Source organism: Lonchura striata, chromosome 1 (genome assembly GCF_046129695.1).
Source record: "Lonchura striata isolate bLonStr1 chromosome 1, bLonStr1.mat, whole genome shotgun sequence".
In the NCBI taxonomy this organism is placed as follows: domain Eukaryota; kingdom Metazoa; phylum Chordata; class Aves; order Passeriformes; family Estrildidae; genus Lonchura; species Lonchura striata.
In genome coordinates, this window is record NC_134603.1 from 42,633,164 (window position 1) to 42,648,311 (window position 15,148).

Genomic DNA, 15,148 nt, shown 5'->3' on the forward strand with positions numbered 1-15,148 from the left:
TGCATCTGCAGTCTGCATTTAACTGAGTTTGAAGAACAAAAGATATGCTATTTTTGTATGGTCTTCTCTGGGACTCCACACAGCAGTGTTTGAGGCCCTGGTGGATGATTTTACCATCAGCATGTGACTAAGAATTTCAGGAGCTGTAATCTTCATTGTGCAGAAGGGAGACTGCAGAGTCAAGAGACAGAGCCAAGCTAAAAATCACCTCACCCATGAGCACAATCAGTCTAAATGCCCATGAGATCTGCTGACTCAGGGGACCTGTGGTCTGGAGATGTAGCTGCAGGTCAGTGCTGACTGGTCCTCTCTACTGCTTGAGGCTCCCAGCATCAGAGGTGAGAGGTGTATTTGGTCTCAGCTAAGGCCAGGTGCTTCCACACCTGTGATTTCCTAAGCCTAAACAGCCTGGTTTGATGGATATCATCTCTCACAGTCCAGAATGCCCAGAAACAAGAACTTTTAAAAATAGAGAGGCTCATTATAAGGTCTGTGTAAGGTCTGTGAATTTATCAGTCTCAGAACACAGAGGCTGTTGTCTGTGAAACATCCTGACGTGTTTCCTTCCCTCAGACACTTCCCATGTTTCTGTTTAATACCAATGCCAGCATGAGCACAAGAACCATTACTGCAAAAACAGTCACTTGCTGCTGTAGTCCCTCTGCAGTCAGTTTTGGTTTTTTGTTTCCCTTGGCAGAGAGATGTTAGCATCACCACATCCCCTAGCATCACAGGCATCCTGGACAGGCTAACAATATGTTTGTGGCCAGATTGGTTTTGTGCCATGCTCCACTGATGGTGCTGGAAGTAGCACCTGGTGCTGGGCTGGGCTGACAAACTGTCTTTACCTACCAAAACAGTATTTTAAATTATCATTTGTCTCATCTCTAAAACTGGATGTTTGTTGGCTATCTCTTAACAAAACCTGCTTTGCAGCAAGTGAAAAAACAGAAGATGATTCGAAGTTGACAAAGGAAAGGTCAAAGCAACACACTTGGGTCCTGGCTTTCCTTCAAACACAGCAAGAGAAGCTACAGGTACAACTGTGACCTGGTCAGAGCCTCAGGGAAGTGCATCTATCTTCAATTGCACTCTGCTTCCAGGAAGAAACAACAACTTCCAGATTTTTAAGAGCTCTTTGCATCTGATCTCTAGTCACTGATTGAAGAGTTGCAGTTAGGTTACAGGACATAATCTCTGGAATTTATTACCAAAGGCTTTTTCCTGAATTCCTTTGACCCTGCAACCTCCTTGATGTCAGCCCACTGCAGGGTCATGGCTGAGGAGGGAATATGGTCCTTTCACTTTCATTCTTCATAGTTGTAATTAATTCTCTGCATCATCTTCATCAGTGAGTGCAATTAAAGGAGGAATAAAAAGGAACATCAGTCTGTCTAATATAGAACTGATTTAGATGCTCTTCTGCCAGCATTTGGGTCTGACCAAACCCACAGTACAAGCCAAGAGTGTGGTTGAGTCTTCTAGCAAGTTTATCACGGAAATACATCTATCTGAAGATAAAACTTATCATTGTCACTTGCAGGTGCTTCTTTGTTTCTTCATTTACTATTTCATTATTCCTGGATAGTGACTTCTTCTTCATTTACAGTATACCAAAATATGTAAAATATTTCCTATTAAAAAAAAAAAAGGTATAGAGTTGAAACCAACATATCCTATACATAGCATCAGCCTTTGTTTAGAGAATATATAGAAAACAAATTTGTCTCGGGATAAGTAACAGCACTTCCTAAAAGTCACAATTAGCTTATATTGTTGGTTTGTAGAACCTATTCAAGGAATTGGCTTTTTTCCCTCATGCAAAATTTCCACTCTACCTGAATAAAACTTTTTCAGACTTTTTTCCCCTCCCTCTTCTCCCCTGAGCAACTGTCCTCCCAAACCACATTTCCCACAAAATGTTGCATTTGGCCAAATCTTAACGTTTGGTATCCAGAACCATCTGAGGAAATCCTCAGGAAACCATAAACTCTTACTTTTGCTCATTTCCTTACTCTCTTAGTTGGGATGTTTATTCACTTTTGGCTTTCTAACCCAGGTGCCCCCAGTATGGCAGGAAGCACTAAGCAGCCCACAGGTGCTGACCTGGCCCAGCACCCATGAAGGTTAATCTGAAACCAAAGAATGAGATAAATTGTCAACATCCCCTGGAGTGCACCATCACGCTGCAAGCATGCAGCCCTGCACACACACCTGTGTGGCACATTGAGGGCCACGGGGTCTCAGCTGTACACAGTGCCTCTGCTACCTCTTTTGCAGCAGAACACCATGAGGGAAGAGGAAGGAATGAGACTTGTGTTGTGTTGACAAGGTAATCTGATAGATATGTTTCATGGTATTTTTACAGAAGGTTTTTCTCTACAAAAGCCTTCCAAAAAACGATCCCCAAATGCATTTAGAGGGCTATTAAATAGTCTGGTTGGATACACACAGCCTATTTTACCTCTTGTGTGTGGAACAGGAGCGATATATCAGCTGTCACTCTTAAATTTTTTTAGAAATTGTTGGGGGTTAAGTCTGAAAAGTCTCACTCAAATTCATCACCTTCTGTGTTCTGTTCTCAAAGGCAGGCTCAAATAGAGCAATTCCCAGCTCATAGAAGATACAATCATTTATTTCTGTTGCCATCCAAATTCATTATTTCCAATGGGGCCAAAGAAGGACTTTTTGGCACTGTCCTGTCCTCACTCATCTTGCTTGCGTCAGGGAAGAGCAGCATTAAGTGGTAATTGTCTCAGCCCAGTTCCAGAATTAAAAATGAGGTTCTTAGCTGTATCTACATATTTGCCCACTCTACCAGCTTCCCTGGAGAGCAATCCCTCTTCTCTAACCTCTCTATGGCCCTGATATCCCCTCTCACTAGAATGAATGAATGAGTTTTAAGAATGCATTTAATTTAAGGGGTTAGGACCCCTTTATGAGGTCAGATGCAAGTGCAGCCTTTTAAAATGGTTTTCTCCAGGGAGGGGGTTTTCAAACTCTGAAATAGTCAGATAGTGGTGATAAATGTATTCATTTAAAGGAAAAAGGCAGCATTTCAAAAAAATAAAATAGATGCTACACTCAAGTTCTTTGCAAGCACTTATGCAATGGTATCTATTAAGGTCCTTTTCAGGGAAGTCCCTAAGTATGCACCATGTATCAGGCCCACATCTGTTTTTCTGACTAGGATGCTTTTTTGAATGTTTGCCAAACCCCTGATTTCCAAAGGAGTGCACAAATCCTTCTTAGCCAGTCACTTCTGATTCACCTTTGATCTTAAAGTTTCAGTATTTGAGACTGTCTTTCATTAGATGGAAGAAGTTTTCTATCAGTGAGAGCCTGGCGAATCAAGTTGCTGAAGCTGTGAAGTTAAATCTCTCTGGGTCTGTAAAGTGTGAAAGATTTTTGCAAGGCTACGGACTGCTTCCCTAATGCCAGGAGGATTTCTGGACTAGATTGTCATTACATAAGTTAGGAAAGAAGAAACCCCCACAAGATTAATCCAATACTTGTCACCAACAGCAGACAAAAATTAGCCAGCAGTTGTAGTGGACCGGCAGAAGGCTGTTGTTCAGAAGGTGGTTATAGTGTAAAAAGGAGTCCCACTGTGCATGGGGACAGTCCCCAGCTACTGGAACCTACCAGATGATAACAAGGGGAAAATATGTTGAGAATGTGAAAAGCAGTGAAGCTGAAGATCTTCTTTCCTTGGAAACTTCACCTACCCAGAGATGGGATCATAGTGGTATCTGTGGGACAGAAGCAGATGGATGAGCAGACACTGTCTGTGGCACTCAGCAGAGGAGGCAGGTAGTACCTAAGCAAGTGTGAAGCTGGTCCCTGCACCCCTAGGGGTACCTCTTCCACGTACCCTGGGAAGTACTGTTCCTGAATAGCTGCAGGGAAAGCAGCAGAAGTCTGACAAATCATTCTATGACTCTCTGATTCTGTGGAAACAGTTGCTAATGGCAATGTGCCATTCTACAAGGTCTCCTCACCCTGTACAGGTGGCCCCCAAACTGCAGAATTCAGGAAATCTTCAGTTTAGAAGGGCCAGGATTACTGTGATTACAACTGGAAGAAATTCTGCTCCCTGAGGGAATAATTAGGCAGCTGAGTTGAAAGTCAGTGTTGAACCACACTTTCCCTTTACAGTGGTTTTCTTTTGGAACTTGGAGGGTAATTCCTCTTTGAAAACATTGTGCACATCTTACAGTAACAGATGCTGGAGGGAGCCATGTTGTTCTTTCCATGACTGTCAGGAGCAGAAGCAATGATATGAAGGGTAAAATGAGGAACCATCTCATCTGAAAAAAACCACTTTTTTCTTCCTGTAAAGCTGAGGTCACGTTGGGTAATCACAGGAGCAAGATGCACTGCCATAACCAGATGCAAAGCTATGCACTTCCTTAGTGGCATGGGTTAAAGCGATGTAATTTATGGCATCTGACACTGAGTTTTCTTAAATAAGGAAGCATGAGTAATCAGATATCTCCTGTTTTAGTATTACCATAGAAACAAGCTATGCAAGAAGTAAATGAACTGTGTGTACAGAGCTGGATCAGGTCTTATTGAATCTGTAGGAATAAAACTAGCAATGGTGGAAGAGCAGCAGAGCATTGAAAGCCCCTAACATTGTTCACGCTGCCACCATGTGTTTCTTTGTTCTCGATGAAATTAATTCTGTGCACTATCCGTGTGCACACATTTGGCTGCCTCAGAGTAGTGACTAACAGTAAGAGAACAAAAACAAACACTTCTTTCCCATCAGGCTGTAGATTTTCTAGGAGCAGTTCACAAAATATTTTGCTGTATAAAATATGAGATTTTGTTAAATATTACTTTTGAAAAGGTATATCCAAAGTAGTAACTGTTAATCTATTACAGTGGCTAATAGGGAAACTAATGACAAGTGACTAGACTTTTTCCCTTGGGACTGAACAATTTGCAGAAGCAATGCCTATCTCAACAAGTCACTTTCTCTCCCTCAGAGTCAGTAAAATTTTAAGTTAAATGTCATATGAGAGAAACACTCCTAAAAAGAAATAAGGGAGAAATAACAGACACATGAGCAAATACAATCATTGCTTAACTTTAAAAGCTCCCTGGGTGTCTCTTACATAAAAATATAAATATTTGTGCCATCCTAATAGCACAAGAAAGAAGTGCACTAGAGGTCTGTGCTGATCAGAGTTACAGCTTCAGAGTTTCATCGAAAATCCAGGCACGCTGTTTCTATAGAATGGAAACTTGTGTAAAACTGCTGACACACACATATCAGTGTAGCTAAGGTGATTTCAGTGATGTCAGTGACCATACTTAAACAGGTAATAGAGATCTCTGAAGAAAGATGGATTAGTATGAGATGGTGAAAGCAGCTCAGTTTATATGGGATTTAATGGAGTTCTTTTGAAATGCTGTCATAAATGCAGAAAAGCACAAGTCTGGAGAGTTACAAAGGGCAGACTCCTGCAGTTCTGGACTTGCAGTGAGTGCCCTGCTGATGTTAAAAGAGCATATTCTCGTCTCAGTCATGATAAGAAAACACATCCTGTATCCCTGTCCTACACCATTGCCTCCTTTCTCTCCTGCACCACATGCATGTCTCTGTCAGTAGGTGCTGTGGGTAGCACAGCACTCTAGTAACAACATATTTAAATTGTCAGGGCTGTATTTTGCAATGAGCTGAATATTTTGGCAGCTGTTTAGCCAAGGGTGTTATCCTTGGTATGGCTTTTGCTCTGCTTATGGAAGCAGGCAGTGGCTTTGCAGAGGGAAGTGCCAGTGAACCACAAGTGTGCTAAGGAGGGGATATCCTGGACATCATCTGGGCTGGTGCTGTGGATTGAAGGCTTTAGCCCCTGAAGTTTGTTAGATGCATTTATATTTGAAAATGCATGGTATCATCTGGTTTACTTTTTTTTACAAAATGAATCCATTTTGTGGTTTCTGTACCTGCTGCACAGTGGGGAAAACAGCCCTGTGAGGAAAGCCAGGTGAGTCCCTTTAAAAAAAACTCCTGATGTGAAGAAAAATCTTCATGTCAACACATCTTTTACTGACTGGGCTTGGAGTTTCCAATTTCCATCAACAGCAAAAGGCAAGCAGAGCTTTTCAAGTGAGCCAAGGAGTTCACAATGCTCCACAACTGCAGAGTTTCAAAAATATCTCAGTTCCCAGAACTTAATTCCCAAAGTCTTGCTTAAGCTTACTTCAAAAATAATTAGTTATCTAAAGTCCTAGAATCAAGAGACATGTAAATAACTCCAGAAATTTGTTAGTATTTGGCATGAATAATATATTGGCCTTTATTCTCAAACAGCCTCCAATTTTTCATCATGGTGATGATGATAATAAGGAAAGTCAGATCACTCTTGTCACTTAAAACCATCATTCTGGTTTTAATGATTTATTTGAAGACAGAGAAATATAACTCTGCATGGTATTATTTGTTAAAATTGAAATTTGAAAGCAAGCATCACTGTAACACACAGAATAAACATTGTGGACTCAAACAAGGTGGGAAAAATAAATAAATAAATAAATAAAAAGACCATAGGAAATGTTTTTTAAATTGCTGGGATGTGTTGATTTTTATTTGTAATAAAGGACATTTTCTGTATTGAAGAGGATAGTTGTCTGGGAGCAAAGCCAGGAGTAGCAGCGGTGGGAGGAAGAGAGAACTACACAGATATTTTTGTTACAAATTGTCCAAAAAGTAGCTGCTTCTAATGGTTTAGTAAACAAATAATACTCACAATTCATTGCACTGCAGTTACCCTGATACTAATGAGAGTCCATGGAAAGATACACAATACCAATAGTTATTGCTTTTCACTACTCCATGTGCTTTGGGGGAAGTAAATATAAAAAAGTTCTCTTCCCTATCCAACATGATTATGTTTTAAAAATTAGCCGTCCACAAAAGTAAGCTTCTCTCAGCTCCGCCAGTGGCAGAGTAGCTTTGGAAAGGAGATAAGCTTGGCTCTGCGCTGGGGCTGGAGCAGGCTATCTGTCCTTCGCACACACAGCGTGCTCCCCGTGCCCTGCAGCGCCCCAGTGCCCCAGAGACAGCAGCCCAAGGGAGGAGCGGCGGCCGGGAGCGTGTCCATCACTGCTGCCCCGGGCACCTCGGGATGAGGAGCTGCCACTGGCGCAGCAGCAAGACAAAAGTGTGCTGGGCTTCCATTGTGGGGTGGGGTCCCAGCTCAGGAGGCCCCATGTCCCAAGGACTGCCACTTGTCACAAGCCTTGCCAGCGCCCTGGCTTGCTGCCCCTTCTGATCGAACAGGGACAAAGGGGAGGAATCTGAGCTTGCATCACATCCCACTCTGCTATGCTGAGCTTTGGCTCTCCCTCTTCTCCACCCATCCCACAAAAACTCAGGAGAACTGAAAACCAGCCGCGGGCAAGTCGGCACCTGAGGCGACATGAGGTGATGAGCAACAAGAAGGAAATGCAATTCCAGGGCTTTGCAGCTTGCTCTCCATGGGGGGCATCGCTCCATGGGGGACTGATTGCTACTCCTAGATACATGGAACACAACTCACAGAGTATCTGTCCTCAGTGGGGAGTTACAAAGAAGCTCTGGATAACATCTGAGGGCATTTCACCTATGGACTCCTGATCAAGTATTTCTGCATGACTTTATTCAGTGTTCTTCAATGCACTCCTCTCTGTGGTGCCACCCCCTGTACAGAACAAACACTTCTGTGCAGTGATGGGTCTCTAGGCTGACCTAAATCAGTTTAAAACACAATCAGTTCTACCAAAACACTCAAAGACCTTTCCAGTAACTGGAGTTATTCCATGGTAAATTTCATTTTGGTATGGGAGAACTTCAGCTGTACAGATATGCTGAAAAGTTGTTCAAAACAAAATAAACCAAAAATTGGTATTTTTCCTAGTTCTTACATTTTAATTGAAATCTACACCAAGATAGAACCAGAAATAATTCAAGCAGAAACTTGAAAATGTTACAAATAGAAACTTGAAAATGTTTGAGGAGTTGAAGGCAAAATTTGAGCCTGAAACCCTAGCTGGGCCACACCACAGCTTAAACTGACATGTCAGACTGGGGTGTATAATATTTCCATCATTTCCATAAGACTTGAATTTTCTGAAACAGGTGCAATGCCTAGTCTAGGGGAAGGTGTCCCTGCCTATGGCACAGGTGGTTGGAACTAGATGGTCTTTAAGGTCCCTTCCAGCCCAAAGTGTTATTCGATTTTATTGTGCATCATGCACAACATTCTTATCTACATCATTATGCCATAACATATAAAAATTCATAGTGCATCTGGATCTAGTTTCTCTCTCCCACTCTCTGTTATAAATATATAATGACAGAAGAAAAGCTACACAAAGAAGAAACCAGCCAGACCAAAAATGTGGCACCACTTCTGTTTAAGGAGTGCCAAATGGACTCTCTACAGCCAGGAGAAAGGGCAAGTGAGGGAATATGATAAAGACTTCTTTTAAGTCCTGAGAAGACCTGAAAAAATAATTTGTTAGTAATTGTTTGGTTTTTCCCAGAATAAAGGAATCTGGGGTAAACCACACAGATTTAGGTGGCAGACTGGGATGAGATGCAAGAGCAAATGTGCTCTTTGCACAACAGGTATCTAGGCTGTGGATCTCATAGCCATGGGATGTTATGGATCTAAAAGGCCTAAAAGGGTTAAAAGTGATTGAATACATTAATGAAAGAAAAATCCACGGGGGCAGTGGAATACCAAATGCCAACTCTGCAGCTCAGTCAAAAAAGGCTGGTAGCTATATTAAGAGAACGTTTCTATATTACTGCCTATTTTTATGCTCTACCCAAAGTAGGTAATATTCATTGCTGCCAGAGACAGGATCCTGAGCTAGCTAGACCTTGAATCTGATCCAGTGTATCTGTTCTTGTGATCTTACATTAATTTTTAGCAAGAGAAAAAAGGTGGGGTATTTCGGTACTCAGGACTTTTAAACTTTGAATCCTCTATGTTCAGTTCCCAGATCTGAGTAAGAAGAACTTAAATCTTATGGATATCAAATCAATACAATGATTTTTTAGAGACTTGGGATTAATGAATAACAGGGCTATAACGCTTAGTAAATCAGAACTTCTGTATGCCAAAGGAGTCCAAAACTGAACATCAACAATAAACATATTCACATCTGTTTTCTGATAATTTTGAAGTACACAATGGATTGCATTATTGTTTTAGTGCAATTTCTGATTTTCAGATAAGTCTCTGGTAACATTATAAAACAGAAGTCCTTTCTCCACACATATTTTCCTTCAAAAATAACAAGAATCAACTGAAGATTCTTGGCAGTTTGTTACAAATTGTTCGGGACCTACCTCTGCTAAGCGTCACATTTCTGGTTTTATATTATCAAGTAAACTTCAAAGGACTCTGTTTTAAAAAATTCTAATTGAAAGATTAAGAATGTGATTTGTTCTACTGCAGTTTTGAATCAAAGGAGAATTACTTGTATCACAATGTTGTTAATTTGAGCCACAATATGGTACTGTATATAGCTTTATTTCCCCCCTTCTGTTTTTTTTTGAAGCTCTGATTAGTAAGCCATATTCACAGGGGTAAGAAAAGGAAGAGAGATTTAAAAAAATATTATTGCTTAATATTATCACACTGTATAGGATCCAGGCTTAAGCATCTCTTTGATTATTTCCTCTGAACAGGATGAGATATGGTCTACAGTTCATGGCTCACTCCTCAAATCCAGTGAGACAGAAGTGCAATGTGATGAAAATTGATCAATAGAAGGCATTTGATGAGCAAAATATGAGCAAAGAAATGACTTCTGAAGAAAGTGAAAGTAAAGATCATGTACTACCCAGCACAAACAGACAGAGATGTGGACAGACACACAGACTGACATAATTTATTGCTCCAGAAAATCAAGTGGGGTAAGCACTTGATCCATTCAAAAAGTGAAGAGTTCATGGCTTCATCTACCTCAGAATCTCACTACAGAGATTTAACTACAGAAACAGAAAAATAAAATTTCCTGCTTTATGATAGTGTTCTTTCACTAATTACCAGAAGATGACATTTTGGAAAAATGAAGAGTAGCGTCACTGCTGAAGAAGACCTCGTAGCAAAATGTGTCTTCAGTTCTTTCTTCCATGTTTTTTACTTGTAACATATGGCTAGTAGAACACAAGAATTCTGTGATAATTAATTTAATATAGGGAGTGCTTTGGTTTTCTTGGGTCTGTAACAGCATAAAAACATGTTGGGGAAGTAAATGCATTCCTTCTTATCTGAAACGTGGATCTCTTACGTGGTCACTTGTATGCTCTCAGCAAAGTAATAACAAATGATTTTCCCATCTGTGCAGGCTCACTGGTCTAATATGGAAGAAAAATAACTTCTGTTGTTTAGATGAGCAATGAGGGAACATGGATCAAATCACGGTAAGCAAACATCCAGACTCAAGCCATACAGCATTCAGGAGCATGCCTAGGTTGAAATGCGTTCATATAAAACTTATTGACTACTTTAAGAAGGGAAATCATAAAGAATTGAGCCTAGTTATTGGGAAATCATGGAGAGAAAAGGGGTCAAATATTTACCATAAATTTTTCTTTACGAGTAGCACAAGGTATTCCTATGCAGTATTTTATAAGGAAAATATTTGTTCCCTTTGAGACTGCTAAGCCATCTCCAGGGATTTTCATGTTCCATGCTATGCCCTATTTCAGCACCTACATATGCTTGCAGATTTTTTGCTGTGATTTGATATCTATGATGATTTCCCTGACAGACTTCTAATTGAAAGCAGCGTGACAAGCTGTAGGAAGCCGTGTCCCCACAGGCCCACTCCTGCTGCTGCTGCAGAAAGCCAGCCTTGCCTGCACGGCCCATTTCTGGCTTGGCAGCACAGTCACACTCCTGCACGGCTGTGGCTGCTTCTCCATGGCACTGCCTGTGCCCATGGCTCCACCAGCCTTGGCACTGGAGCTGCTGAGCCCAAGTGGCGCCGGCCAGGGGCCACATGGAAATGGGGAAAGCAAAGCGATTCCACCTCCACCCCTTCTTGTGACTTGCAGGAATACATTTGCTCATTTTGGGTTTTTTGTACCAAAAATCAGAAGACTTCTTGTTTCCTGATCCCAAAAGTGGTGCCAAAAGAGCAGAAAAACAGCATACTGCAAAACCTGTGAACAGATACTGCAGGATGGGAAGCCTCCAGACAATGAGTAGGCGGGTACAGCTCCTGAAGAAAGCTGCTCCCTCTTTGTGTCAGGATGAATTTGGTCCACAGTGCTCACCCTTGGGCTGATCCTTCTCTTTGTTTTTGTGTTCCTGTACAATAAAAACAATCTAGAAACCAAAGGACTAAAAGGTAGCCTTATTCTTTTAATTTCTGAGTTGTATTTTTTCCCCTCCCTCCAAGGAACAGGAGAGCCTGTCAACAAGACGCAGCACGCTGGCTTGTCCGTAGCTGTGCCTACGGTACTGGGATGGTCCCACGTGTTACCTTGCAGCCACTCTGCAGATACGAGGCCAGGCACCCTGTGATTTACGTGTTTGGGCAGCGAGATGTCAGTTCCTCTTGATATATAATTTGGTGGGTGAGAGTAAAGAGCTAAAAATACTGCAGTGGAAGAAATCCACTGAAAAACAGGCATAAAATAATACACATTTTAAGTCCCAGGATGCTGCAGAAGCACCCAAAGACATGTTATTTAAACCAAATCATTTTAAACCGCAACAATTTGTGCTAATGCAACCCCTGACTGTACACAGCTAATGAAATCTGTTTGACACTTCTGCCAGCTCCCTGCCTTTGAGGTGACAGATGCTTGTTGTTTTCTGTTCCACATGCCCATAGGTCTTGAGCTAACATTTCTGGAAGCCAGGGGCAGATTCTCCCCTGCCTTCAATCAACCAGGTCCAGAGAGACCCTGGGCCTGATGTCACCTCATGGCATCTGGCCTTTGCAAACACTTGGATATCTGTCGGGACATAGCTGCTTTTTGCTGAAACAGCAGTGGCTGAAAGCATGCCAGTGTATTAATACACTGTATTATTTACAGACTTGCATGCTGGGCCAAGGTAAATGCTCAGCAACAGAGTCACCTCGGTCTGAACTTTTCTCTGTTGCTTTGAAATTTCACTCTATGTTCTCACGGTATCTACCACTGCTGCTGTGTTTATTCAGTTTGCTGTGTGCTGCAGATTGACCTACAGTTCTGAGTTTTCACAGTCAACACAGCCTCACTGCTGAATGGGAGATCCCGTGCCCAGCATTACTCATTCTCAGGAGAATGACTGGAGGAGCTCTCCAAGGCCACAGGAAGCCATGCCAGGTCTATTTCTGATTTGCTTTTATTCTGAGTACTTCCACTGACCCTCTTACACTTGCAGAACTATTGTTGTCTGGGAATTTTGCATGAACTATAAATAAAAGCAGCAGAACCATCCCTGTTTCTGAAGGAAAGATGCCCTAGGTTATATCTCAGCATGTGACTGTATTTAGAGTACTGTGAACTTCTTTGCTGCTAATGGGATGTGGAGGACAACTGGACACAATCTGGCCTTCTCATCATAATCTCCCAAATTCACATTTAAATTGTGAATTAAACACTGTGACTTAACCCCAAATTTCATTCAGTCTTAGTTCAACCTATCTTGAATGCATGCATGTGGGGATCTTTTATATTACACACCATTTTTGATCTGAGAATCTTCCTTAAATATCCCTGCTAGATATGTGTAGCTGTATTTATGTTGCAGAATGCAGAATTGCTTCTGAAAGTGTGCAAACAGAGGTCACAGTAATGACATGCAAAAATCAGGTAGGCTTTGAGTTTGTTTTTAAAACCTAGTTTAAGCATTATGGCATAAAGTGTAGTTGATAAAAGGACAGGGAACAAGAATAAAAAGAGGGAAGGAGCAAAAGAAAAAGATGTCAGAGGCCCTTTAGATACTACATTACATTAATTATACTTGAATTAGGTTGTAAAAAGAGAATATGAAGCAAAATGCCATGGGCAGTTGATGCACATGGAGATTTGGTGACATACCCAGAGCCACCCAGAAAACTTGGAGCAAACAGGAATAACCCTTGCCTGTCCAAATGGTTCTAACTTTTGCTTGATACATCTTCTCAGTCCTCTGGGGATGTGTCTGTGGGTCAGTATTGCCAGGAATGTAGAGTCCATTAATATGGCTGGCATTCTGAAAACTATTGAAAAATGTAAGTATCTTAGAGGATTTTGGGTAAGTCAGTAGTGGAAGGGAGAGTAAGCAAAGATGACGAGCTATGATAGTATTTGTGATAACTCTTTGAGCCTTGATGAGCTTGCAGATATTTGACAAGGCAGAGGTAAATACCTACACTGTGTCCCTGTGTCCTGGGCCATCCCTCCTCACCAGCTGGATCCCTGGGCTCCCAGGGACCAGCAGCAGAACCAGCAGTGCTCCTTGGGCAAGCTGGAAAAAGCCTCATCTTATGCAACTCACTAGCAAACCTTATTCAGCAGTTTCATAAGATTTTCCCCAGGATGTTTTCTCCATGTTTTTCTTGAATGCTTTGCTTTCTCAGGTACACCATTCTTCTGCTTTTCTTCTGGCACATAATTGGGGTGGAAAAGTAAAATTTTGGATTCTAAGACTTTCCTCTCTTTGCTTATCTCCATCCCCTGTGTCTGTCTGTCAACAAGTAGAAGGAGTTCTCCTTTGTACCATGTGACCCAGATAGATTTCTCCTTTTCTCCTTACTGTTTGTATTCTAATATAGACTTTGGAATATATATATATAAAAAAAAAAAAGAGGAAAAGAAAAAAAGCATTCCAAAAGCAGCCTACTTTTTTTTTTTGGTTGATTTTAAAATACAGAAAAAGAAAATAACATTAACAAGGTATTTCAGAACAAGTTATACATTTGTCTGACAGCTTCATGTAACAAAAATTCCATCCTTTTTAAGAAAAAATTTACACCTCCTACAAACTCAGAATATTACCAAAACTAGACTCACAGAGTAAAGCCATCCTCCTCTCACATCCTTGTCCCCAAACAACTTTGTGCTGATTATCATATGCACACATGTAGAGCACACCATGCAACAACAAGTACCAAGAATTAGCTCAGATGTAACAGAATTCCTGAAAATGAATCTATACCTGTCTATATCTATAATAGATATCTATACATCTATTTATTAGAGACAGTGTAGCCTCCCCAGAGGCAGCCTCTGGCACGAGAAGGGTTTTTAGTAGGTGACTAAACTTGTAATGATAATAACAAGGAAAAAAAAGAAAACACTCGGAAGAGGGAACCCACTACTCAGTTTATGATTTATTAGTGTTTCTTGCATTACTTGAGTATAAAGCTGTCAGCACGCAGGGAATGTCAAAAATAAAAGGAAGAAGAAACTTCCCAGTCTTGCCAAACCCACTTCTCACAAAAGCCAGGCTAGGGAGGCCAGATGGAGCTCTCTTAAAAAAATCCCATTATTCCTGGACTTTATTCTCCCAGATCTGCTTATTTTTTCATTAGGAATAGATGTAGAAAGTTAATGCCTGCCTGGCAATGTGGAAAAGCTCTGCTTTGTTTCCCCCTCCTCCTTGTTGGAAGCCCCACTTACATAAAATTCAGACAAATGTTGGAGGTTTTCTTGGCTAATTTTCCTCCCTAGGGTGGGCAACAATTTCTCAGAGCTAATAGATCCTGACAGATGCAGTCATACCAGTGCTTACACTCTGCATCTTTGTTGGCCACTGGGGCCACGGTTTGGAAAGCTGATCTCTTAATCATTTTATCTGATGGATGTTGCCTACTATAAATTGACAGTTGTTTGAGGTACTGATATCGATCTCTTCTGCTCTCTCTGGTGCAGGAGACAGACTTTGTGTGGGGCTCAGTCAGCCAGAGACCAGGGTGTTTGTGTCAGAGTAGCTGCACAACAATTTTCTTATAGATATAAAACCGAACTTGAATTTTGTTGGTGCGCTGGGAATTGGTGAACACCAAAGTTCTGCAGTATTATTGCATGTCCCACCTGCTGTAGGATTTTGAATTTGATGAACCACAGATTATAAGCAAGTATTTACCATTTAATATGCTCTGTAGACATGGAGCTATGATAGATCAGAACAGCTACCAAGCAGTTAAAATGTGAACA